Source organism: Pecten maximus, chromosome 18 (genome assembly GCF_902652985.1).
Source record: "Pecten maximus chromosome 18, xPecMax1.1, whole genome shotgun sequence".
Taxonomy (NCBI): Eukaryota; Metazoa; Mollusca; class Bivalvia; order Pectinida; family Pectinidae; genus Pecten; species Pecten maximus.
In genome coordinates this window covers 20,832,020-20,843,323 of record NC_047032.1, presented here as the reverse complement: position 1 = coordinate 20,843,323, position 11,304 = coordinate 20,832,020, and positions in this window count along the sequence as shown.

Below are 11,304 nucleotides of genomic sequence, written 5' to 3'. Positions count from 1 at the left end.
TGACTGTCTTACTACTGTGTGGCTGTCTTACTACTGTGTGACTCTCTTACTCCTGTGTGGCTGTCTTACTCCTGTGTGTCTGTCTTACTACTGTGTGACTGTCTTACTACTGTGTGGCTGACTTACTACTGTGTGGCTGTCGATCTTACTACTGTGTGACTGTCTTACTACTGTGTGTCTGTCTTACTACTGTGTGACTGACTTACTACTGTGTGTCTGTCTTACTACTGTGTGACTGTCTTACTACTGTGTGGCTGTCTTACTACTTTGTGGCTGTCTTACTCCTGTGTGTCTGTCTTACTACTGTGTGACTGTCTTACTACTGTGTGTCTGTCTTACTACTGTGTGTCTGTCTTACTACTGTGTGACTGTCTTACTACTGTGTGACTGTCTTACTACTGTGTGACTGTCTTACTACTGTGTGGCTGTCTTACTACTGTGTGACTGTCTTACCACTGTGTGGCTGTCTTACTACTGTGTGACTGTCTTACCACTGTGTGACTGTCTTACTACTGTGTGGCTGTCTTACTACTGTGTGACTGTCTTACTACTGTGTGACTGTCTTACTACTGTGTGACTGTCTTACCACTGTGTGACTGTCTTACTACTGTGTGACTGTCTTACCACTGTGTGGCTGTCTTACTACTGTGTGACTGTCTTACCACTGTGTGACTGTCTTACTACTGTGTGGCTGTCTTACTACTGTGTGACTCTTACTACTGTGTGTCTGTCTTACTACTGTGTGGCTGTCTTACCACTGTGTGGCTGTCTTACCACTGTGTGGCTGTCTTACCACTGTGTGGCTGTCTTACTACTGTGTGTCTGTCTTACTATTGTGTGACTGTCTAACTACTGTGTGACTGTCTTACTACTATGTGGCTATCTAACTACTGTGTACCTGTTCTTACCACTGTGTGACTGTCTTACTACTGTGTGACTGTCTTACTACTGTGTGACTGTCTTACTACTGTGTGACTGTCTTACTACTGTGTGGCTGTCTTACCACTGTGTGGCTGTCTTACTACTGTGTGTCTGTCTTACTACTGTGTGACTGTCTACTACTGTGTGGCTGTCTTACTCCTGTGTGGCTGTCTTACTCCTGTGTGTACTGTCTTACTACTGTGTGTCTGTCTAACTACTGTGTGACTGTCTTACTACTGTGTGACTGTCTTACTACTGTGTGACTGTCTTACTACTGTGTGACATGTCTTACCACTGTGTGGACTGTACTTACTACTGTGTGCGTCTTAACCTACTGTGTGCTGATCTTACTACTGTGTGGCTGTCTTACTACTGTGTGACTGTCTTATTACTGTGTGACTGTCTTATTACTGTGTGACTGTCTTACTACTGTGTGTCTGTCTTATTACTGTGTGACTGTCTTACTACTGTGTGACTGTCTTACTACTGTGTGACTGTCTTACTACTGTGTGACTGTCTTACTTACTGTGTGACTGTCTTACTACTGTGTGTCTGTCTTACTACTGTGTGGCTGTCTTACTACTGTGTGTTTGTCTTACTACTGTGTGGCTGTCTTACTACTGTGTGTTTGTCTTACTACTGTGTGGCTGTCTTACTACTGTGTGACTGTCTTATTACTGTGTGACTGTCTTACTACTGTGTGTCTGTCTTACTACTGTGTGACTGACTTACTACTGTGTGTCTGTCTTACTACTGTGTGACTGTCTTACTACTGTGTGACTGACTTACTACTGTGTGTCTGTCTTACTACTGTGTGGCTGTCTTACTACTGTGTGACTGTCTTATTACTGTGTGACTGTCTTATTACTGTGTGACTGTCTTATTACTGTGTGACTGTCTTACTACTGTGTGACTGACTTACTACTGTGTGACTGTCTTACTACTGTGTGACTGTCTTATTACTGTGTGACTGTCTTACTACTGTGTGTCTGTCTTACTACTGTGTGGCTGTCTTACTACTGTGTGGCTGTCTTACTACTGTAGTGGCTGTCTTACTACTGTGTGACTGTCTTACTACTGTGTGACTGTCTTACTACTGTGTGACTGTCTTACTACTGTGTGACTGTCTTACTACTGTGTGACTGTCTTACTACTGTGTGACTGTCTTACTACTGTGTGTCTGTCTTACTACTGTGTGGCTGTCTTACTACTGTGTGTCTGTCTTACTACTGTGTGGCTGTCTTACTACTGTGTGACTGTCTTACTACTGTGTGACTGTCTTACTACTGTGTGTCTGTCTTACTACTGTGTGACTGTCTTACTACTGTGTGTCTGTCTTACTACTGTGTGACTGTCTTACTACTGTGTGGCTGTCTTACTACTTTGTGGCTGTCTTACTACTGTGTGGCTGTCTTACTACTGTGTGGCTGTCTTACTACTGTGTGACTGTCTTACTACTGTGTGTCTGTCTTACTACTGTGTGTCTGTCTTACTACTGTGTGACTGTCTTACTACTGTGTGACTGTCTTACTACTGTGTGACTGTCTTACTACTGTGTGGCTGTCTTACTACTGTGTGACTGTCTTACCACTGTGTGGCTGTCTTACTACTGTGTGACTGTCTTACCACTGTGTGACTGTCTTACTACTGTGTGGCTGTCTTACCACTGTGTGACTGTCTTACTACTGTGTGACTGTCTTACCACTGTGTGGCTGTCTTACTACTGTGTGACTGTCTTACCACTGTGTGGCTGTCTTACTACTGTGTGGCTGTCTTACTACTGTGTGACTGTCTTACCACTGTGTGGCTGTCTTACTACTGTGTGACTGTCTTACTACTGTGTGACTGTCTTACCACTGTGTGGCTGTCTTACCACTGTGTGACTGTCTTACCACTGTGTGACTGTCTTACTACTGTGTGGCTGTCTTACTACTGTGTGACTGTCTTACTACTGTGTGACTGTCTTACCACTGTGTGACTGTCTTACTACTGTGTGACTGTCTTACCACTGTGTGACTGTCTTACTACTGTGTGACTGTCTTACCACTGTGTGGCTGTCTTACTACTGTGTGACTGTCTTACCACTGTGTGACTGTCTTACTACTGTGTGGCTGTCTTACTACTGTGTGACTGTCTTACTACTGTGTGTCTGTCTTACTACTGTGTGGCTGTCTTACTACTGTGTGACTGTCTTACTACTTGTGCTGTCTACTACTGTGTGACTGTCTTACTACTGTGTGGCTGTCTTACTACTGTGTGACTGTCTTACTACTGTGTGACTGTCTTACTACTGTGTGACTGTCTTACTACTGTGTGACTGTCTTACTACTGTGTGACTGTCTTACTACTGTGTGACTGTCTTACTACTGTGTGACTGTCTTACCACTGTGTGGACTGTCTTACCACTGTGTGACTGTCTTACCACTGTGTGACTGTCTTACTACTGTGTGGCTGTCTTACTACTGTGTGACTGTCTTACTACTGTGTGACTGTCTTACCACTGTGTGACTGTCTTACTACTGTGTGACTGTCTTACTACTGTGTGACTGTCTTACTACTGTGTGACTGTCTTACTACTGTGTGACTGTCTTACTACTGTGTGACTGTCTTACTACTGTGTGGCTGTCTTACTACTGTGTGACTGTCTTACCACTGTGTGACTGTCTTACTACTGTGTGGCTGTCTTACTACTGTGTGGCTGTCTTACTACTGTGTGACTGTCTTACTACTGTGTGACTGTCTTACCACTGTGTGACTGTCTTACTACTGTGTGACTGTCTTACCACTGTGTGACTGTCTTACTACTGTGTGACTGTCTTACCACTGTGTGGCTGTCTTACTACTGTGTGACTGTCTTACCACTGTGTGACTGTCTTACTACTGTGTGGCTGTCTTACTACTGTGTGACTCTTACTACTGTGTGTCTGTCTTACTACTGTGTGTCTGTCTTACTACTGTGTGACTGTCTTACTACTGTGTGGCTGTCTTACTACTGTGTGTCTGTCTTACTCCTGTGTGACTGTCTTACTACTGTGTGACTGTCTTACTACTGGTGACTGTCTTACTACTGTGTGACTGTCTTACTACTGTGTGGCTGTCTTACTACTGTGTGACTGTCTTACCACTGTGTGACTGTCTTACTACTGTGTGGCTGTCTTACTACTGTGTGGCTGTCTTACTACCGTGTGTCTGTCTTACCACTGTGTGACTGTCTTACTACTGTGTGGCTGTCTTACTACTGTGTGACTGTCTTACCACTGTGTGACTGTCTTACTACTGTGTGGCTGTCTTACTACTGTGTGTCTGTCTTACTACTGTGTGTCTGTCTTACTACTGTGTGTCTGTCTTACTACTGTGTGGCTGTCTTACCACTGTGTGACTGTCTTACCACTGTGTGACTGTCTTACCACTGTGTGACTGTCTAACTACTGTGTGACTGTCTTACTACTGTGTGACTGTCTTACTACTGTGTGACTGTCTTACTACTGTGTGGCTGTCTTACTACTGTGTGGCTGTCTTACTACTGTGTGTCTGTCTTACTACTGTGTGGCTGTCTGACTACTGTGTGTCTGTCTTACTACTGTGTGGCTGTCTGACTACTGTGTGGCTGTCTTACTACTGTGTGACTGTCTTACTACTGTGTGGCTGTCTTACTACCGTGTGTCTGTCTTACTACTGTGTGGCTGTCTTATTACTGTGTGACTGTCTTACTACTGTGTGACTGTCTTACTACTGTGTGGCTGTCTTACTACTGTGTGTCTGTCTTACTCCTGTGTGACTGTCTTATTACTGTGTGACTGTCTTACTACTGTGTGACTGTCTTACTACTGTGTGACTGTCTTATCACTGTGTGACTGTCTGATCACTGTGTGGCTGTCTTATTACTGTGTGACTCTCTTACTACTGTGTGGCTGTCTTACTACTGTGTGACTGTCTTACTACTGTGTGACTGTCTGATCACTGTGTGGCTGTCTTACTACTGTGTGGCTGTCTTACTACTGTGTGGCTGTCTTACTACTGTGTGACTGTCTTACTCCTGTGTGACTGTCTTATTACTGTGTGACTGTCTTACCACTGTGTGACTGTCTTACTACTGTGTGACTGTCTTACTACTGTGTGGCTGTCCTATTACTGTGTGACTGTCTTACTACTGTGTGGCTGTCTTACTACTGTGTGACTGTCTGATCACTGTGTGGCTGTCTTATTACTGTGTGACTCTCTTACTACTGTGTGGCTGTCTTATTACTGTGTGACTGTCTTACTACTGTGTGGCTGTCTTACTACTGTGTGGCTGTCTTACTACTGTGTGACTGTCTTATTACTGTGTGGCTGTCTTATTACTGTGTGGCTGTCTTATTACTGTGTGACTGTCTTACTACTGTGTGACTGTCTTACTACTGTGTGACTGTCTTATTACTGTGTGACTCTCTTACTACTGTGTGACTGTCTTACTACTGTGTGTCTGTCTTACTACTGTGTGACTGTCTTACTACTGTGTGGCTGTCTTACTACTGTGTGTCTGTATGTGTACCTGTCCTTACTACTGTGTGGCTGTATGTCTCATTTGGAAGATCCTGGTGTAATACACTGATGGTATTTAGAACCTGGGTTCGCCTGTAGACACTTGAAGTGTTAAAAAGGTTTTCAGATGTCAAAATCCAAGATGGCTACCTATCGGCCATTATATTTTCCCGATTTGACTGAAAACTTCATGGATGCATCAATGAACCAAATATCCTGACAGTAGGTGTAAAAGAAATAAAATATCTAACTTTTAACTGCCACAATCCAAGATGGCCGCCTGTCGGCTATTTTATTTTCCTGGTCAGACGCAAAATTAACAGACACAACCATGCACAGACCAAGTAGAATCTGCACACCAAGTTTCAGAAATATATATATTCTTCAAATGTCAGAATCAAAATGGCTGCCTGTCGGGTATTTTGTTGATACTGATACTGAATAGGCACAACTAGGGGCTATGGTAGCTTATTTCAGTCATGCTGCACTGTCGCATTGGCGGTCCCGCCTTACGAAGAGCGACAGTTCGCCAAATAAAGAGCGAAATGCCATGCCAAGAGGAAAAGTGACGTGACCGAAATCAGTCACAACAAGGGACTGAGGGGAAGCAACACGTCACTTTTCAGAAATAACCATCCATTACTTCCCAAGAATTAGTGATAACAAATTTCTATTGTCAAAATCCAGGATGATCGTCTGACACAGTCATGTTGTTTTTTAGTCCCAAAATCAAAAGGGCGCAACTAGGGACCTACATATGAAATTTGAGAAAGTACTTCTGAAAAATAACGATAACTTGTATTGTTTAATGGCACAGGGTGATTTGAACAGCCGAACATCACCAAGAACAGCCTATCATCTGGGACCAGTTGTACTAAGGCGATAAGGCTAATCACAGTTTTAATTACAGCAATTTTAAAATCCTTATAAAATGATTTCTGGTAAACCAAACATGACAAAATACCTTCGCCTACTTTCCTTTTTTAAAGAAAAAATACACTCAAGTTTAGAAGTAAAGGAGAAATGAGACAGTCATTAATCTAGTTATTAAGCTAATCACATTTGAACAACTGGCCTCACATGATGGTGGACTAAGATTTTTTCTCTTTTTATTAAACTTTCTTTATTTTACAACAATTGCGAAACAATTATATCAACTTCGGAGAGATTCTTGATTCTTAATACTTTGATTGCAGTATAATTAGTCAAGCTTTTTTCGGGTGAGGCTTATTTATTTATTTAGCATTTATTTACGTAGTGTAATCAGATTCCCTATGAATCAATGCTAACATATATCATAAAATGTCCGCTCCGAGATTTTGAATTCTGCATTGACTTGTGCAGCATATGAATGACAACATCTTATACCATCGCATGCAGGAAATGGACATTAGTGGGCCACCTGCGAGGCTGCGACCTACATTTAACTATATCACTGTCTGGTACCGTACCCATGCCAGGAAAGGGACGTAAGTGACTTCCGAGACTGCGACCTACATTTAACTATATCACTGTCTGGTACCGTACCCATGTCAGGAAAGGGACGTAAGTGACTTCCGAGACTGCGACCTATATTAACTATATCACTGTCTGGTACCGTACCCATGTCAGGAAAGGGGCATAAGTGACTTCCGAAACTGCGACCTACATTTAATCTCATCACTGCCTGGTACCGTACCCATGTCAGGAAACGGACATACTGGGCCACATACGAAACTGCGACCATCATTTATCCCAATACTGCCTTACCCTAGTAAAGGCTATTTCATGATTTAGGATATTTTATCCGTAATGTGGATAGATACCTCAATATGTAATATAACTTAACTTAACGTCATCCGTATAATGTGACCGGGTGTCCAGCTGGGTGTCTTTGGCAGCATGCTTCAGTGGGGTAGCACTATAAAATCGGAATCAGTTCCGCCCCCCCCCCCCCCCCTTAAATCCGCTAGTGATAATCTCTTCGCAAGAAGATGAAGTCCCAGACACCGTAGCTTAGCTGCTAGTGCATGCATATAGATATGCGACAGAGACCCGAGAATTTGTTCGTCTTCGTGTACTTTCACTAGTTTGTAGCAGATGTTTAGGGAGATTAAAATTCGGTAAATGTAAAATATAACTCTCTAAAACGAAATAGAATGTGTTAGTCCAAATACACAAAAACTACCAAATGACCAGGTCCCTGTATTATATAAACTAGGGGAGGTCCGAATACACGCAATTCTCAGGTCCCTGTGAGAAACACCAGGAAAGGACAAAATACACGCATAATAACAAATTTTCAGGTCCCTGTGCTAACGACCGCTGGTCACAATCCAAAACCGATCGATTAGTCCAGCTGCTCCATTAAGATGGACATCATGAAGGAAATCGATGATTTTACTTGGACAATATTCCTGTACTACAGCCTTACGGACTACATGTAATTGTCTTTAGAGTTTATCCGGCGATGCATTTGTTGTGCGGTCTTATCTGACAGAAACATCGCCCGATAAATGGCATGATGGCATGCATCGCTCTGGCTTTATTTGATATTGGCTGATTTTTATGATATACTGTTGTTTTCTCTGGTATTTTAAGATGTTTCATGCCGACACCGTTTATTCACTGGTAATCGACATCATACCGATAGAACAAACGTCGATAAAACATCAGCATAATTCGAACTTCCGAACTTTATCAACAGCTATGACCATTTAAGGTAAGGAGTCGAGGTTGGTGGACGTGAGAGACAAAGCTGTCAGTGAAGGTTTGGGGGAGATTGACAGTCAGATGTTGAGGCGAGGTTGGTGAGAAACAAGCTGTCAGTGAAGGCTTTGGGGAGATTGACAGTCAGACGATGAGACGAGGATGGTGCACGTGAGAGACAAGCTGTAAGGGAAGGGTTTGGGGGAGATTGACAGTCAGGTGATGTGGCGAGGTTGGTGAGAGACAATCTGTAAGGGAAGGGTTTGGGGAAGATTGAAAGTCAGATGTTGAGGCGAGGTTGGTGAGAGACAAGCTGTCAGTGAAAGGTTTGACGGAAATTGACAGTAAGGCGATGAGTCGAGGTTGGTTCACGTGAGAGACAAGTTGAAAGGACAGGGTTTGGGTGAGATTGGCAGTCAGGCGATGAGACGAGGTTGGTGAGAGACAAGTTGAAAGGACAGGGTTTGGGTGAGATTGGCAGTCAGGCGATGAGACGAGGTTGGTGAGAGACAAGTTGAAAGGACAGGGTTTGGGTGAGATTGGCAGTCAGGCGATGAGACGAGGTTGGTGAGAGACAAGTTGAAAGGACAGGGTTTGGGGGAGATTGGCAGTCAGGCGATGAGACGAGGTTGGTGAGAGACAATCTGTCAGTGAAAGGTTTGGGGGAGATTGGCATTCAGATGATGAGGCGAGGTTGGTGCACGTGAGAGACAAGCTGTCAGTGAAAGGTTTGGGTGAGATTGGCATTCAGATGATGAGGCGAGGTTCGTCAACGATAGAGCAATGTATAGGGATACTCATTAACAATGATTACTCCTCAATACTGTATAGGATTCTTTGTATGGATCCTCGTTTAACAATAGATAGAGAAGGGATAGCGGGTTCCCTCTAAACTGCATTACGCAGTATAACAGAAAATATAGGTGTGATGCAGTGGCGTACAGTGTGTGTGTGTGTGTGTGTGTGTGTGTGTGTGTGTGTGTGGGGGGGGGGGGGGGGGGGGGTGGGGGGGGGGGGGGAACAAATCTCCCCCACACACTTTTTGACATCTAAAATCTAAATCTCGTGTAAATTTTCGAACCGAAAATGTTTTCTTGAATGCAACGATAAAAACTTAATCTTGTACATGCGGAACATTCCGAGTTTTATACTAGTATATCAATCCTCAGACCTGTGTGTCGTCTGCACTAGTCTGGTAAGTCAATATTTATATCTTAATACGAAATTTTGCTTAACTTCATCACAAAGTTCGATAAGTTGAAGATAATTTGTGAAGTTGATTGATTTCATGATGAGAACAAGACAGAAACACAACACGGATAAGAATGCGCGGTTTTAACGTGAATAGAGTAATACCAATTACCAACAGGTACGAATACTGGAAACACCGTATTATAACTGTTATACTGCACTGGCAGCTGTTGTCGACAAATTAGCAGCATATAAGGTTCGCTTTATATACACATTCTATCAGATTTAAAAAGTTAAAAACCTGTCAATTATTAAGGAAAAATAATAAGTTTTTAAAGTGAATACCTATTCTAGGTAAATTTCCCCTTTTTCGGAGGAGGACATTTTTTTATAGTCTTAAAAATGGAAAAAAATTCGGCTCGCGCCTATGAGGCTCGCATTATCATTAAATTACTGGACCCCTCCCCCCCCCCCCCCCCCCCCCATTACTAATTACTGGACCCCCCCCCCCCCCCCCCCCCCCCGCTTTCGAAATCCTGGGTCCGCGCCTGATCCCGAATTATTGCAAATTTGCTATATTCATTTTCCGCCGGGGGGCTTCGCCCCCCCTAGAACACCTTTGAAAATGGAGACAAATTCGGCTCGCGCCTACGGCGCTCGCATTATCACTAAATTACTGGAACAGTTCATTCTCACTTAGCCAACATTCTGAAATTTACCTGTATTACCTGGCCAACATGTCAAATTTTACACCTGAGTGAGTTTCAGCTATAGTCTGTTCTTACTTTTCATGAAAGAAAATATGAAAATAACAAGTTGAATATGACTTATGTGAAAAAGATTTAAACGAATTTATGTAGGCTACTTATCATCATAAATCTAAATACATAAAATATACCCAATTTTACTTTATCGACATAAATTATGAAACCTAGCTTCATCTCTAGTTTCAAGTTTAAATTGTGCTTTTAATAATAAATGTATTAAGTACAATTGTCTTTAATTGCTTTTGTTTTTTGTTTTGTTTGTTTGTTTGTTTGTTTGTTTGTTTTTTTTTTACAAAATGACAGATTTAGAAAAGAAACCAAATGAAATATATTCCGTGCATACCAGTACTTATAGAATTATATCAAACTAGCTGCGGATGTGTTTAATGAATTAAAGCTAGGGTGCCATGAAGAACTTTGTGCTTTTCCAACTACCATTGATGAGGTGATGTTATTGAGATGATACCAACAATTTCTTTATAATGTCAGACCTGAAACTACACGATTTCAATTATTTACCCTCTGTTGTACGTTTTTGCCATGGTGAATCTCTTAAGAATGAAACATATGTTAAAGACTTAGGTGTATGGCTCACTCAAAATCTTAACTTTTCATTACATATTTAGTAAGTGGTTGGTAAAGCCATGCCAATGTTTGGATTTTTAAAACGTACTTGCAGGCCATTTACAAACGTGTCTACGCAGTCAATTAGAATACTGCTCTGAAATATGGTCACCATATCAAACAACACTCATACACCAGGTTGAGAGTACAGAGAAAGTTTTTAATTTTTTTTTTTCAAATTTGAATTGAAAATTTCAAATAATCTTAATAAGCGAGCATCAAAACAATTCCCTATGTAGGTCTCTGTAGAAACACAATAAATGCTGCACAGATCATTTTCAAATTAAGGAGATTATAGAGATAAAAATGAAAAGAAATCTTCCTATAGTAAATTATCTCCCTTTACATATTTTTTTTTCAAAAGTGGTACGCGGCGTGTCTTGAGTCGAAAATGTCGCTCACGCACTTTCTCCCCCATGAGAATTCTGAAAAGTTGGCAAGTATGGGTCACATTTTGGTCTGTTGAAATTGAAATGAATAAGAAACAATTCAATAGAAATAGATCACGATGACATCCCCATAAAGTTTGAAGTTTTATGAAGCAGTCTATAGCCTTTACATGTAATTATCTCCTATTGTTCTACCTTTCACA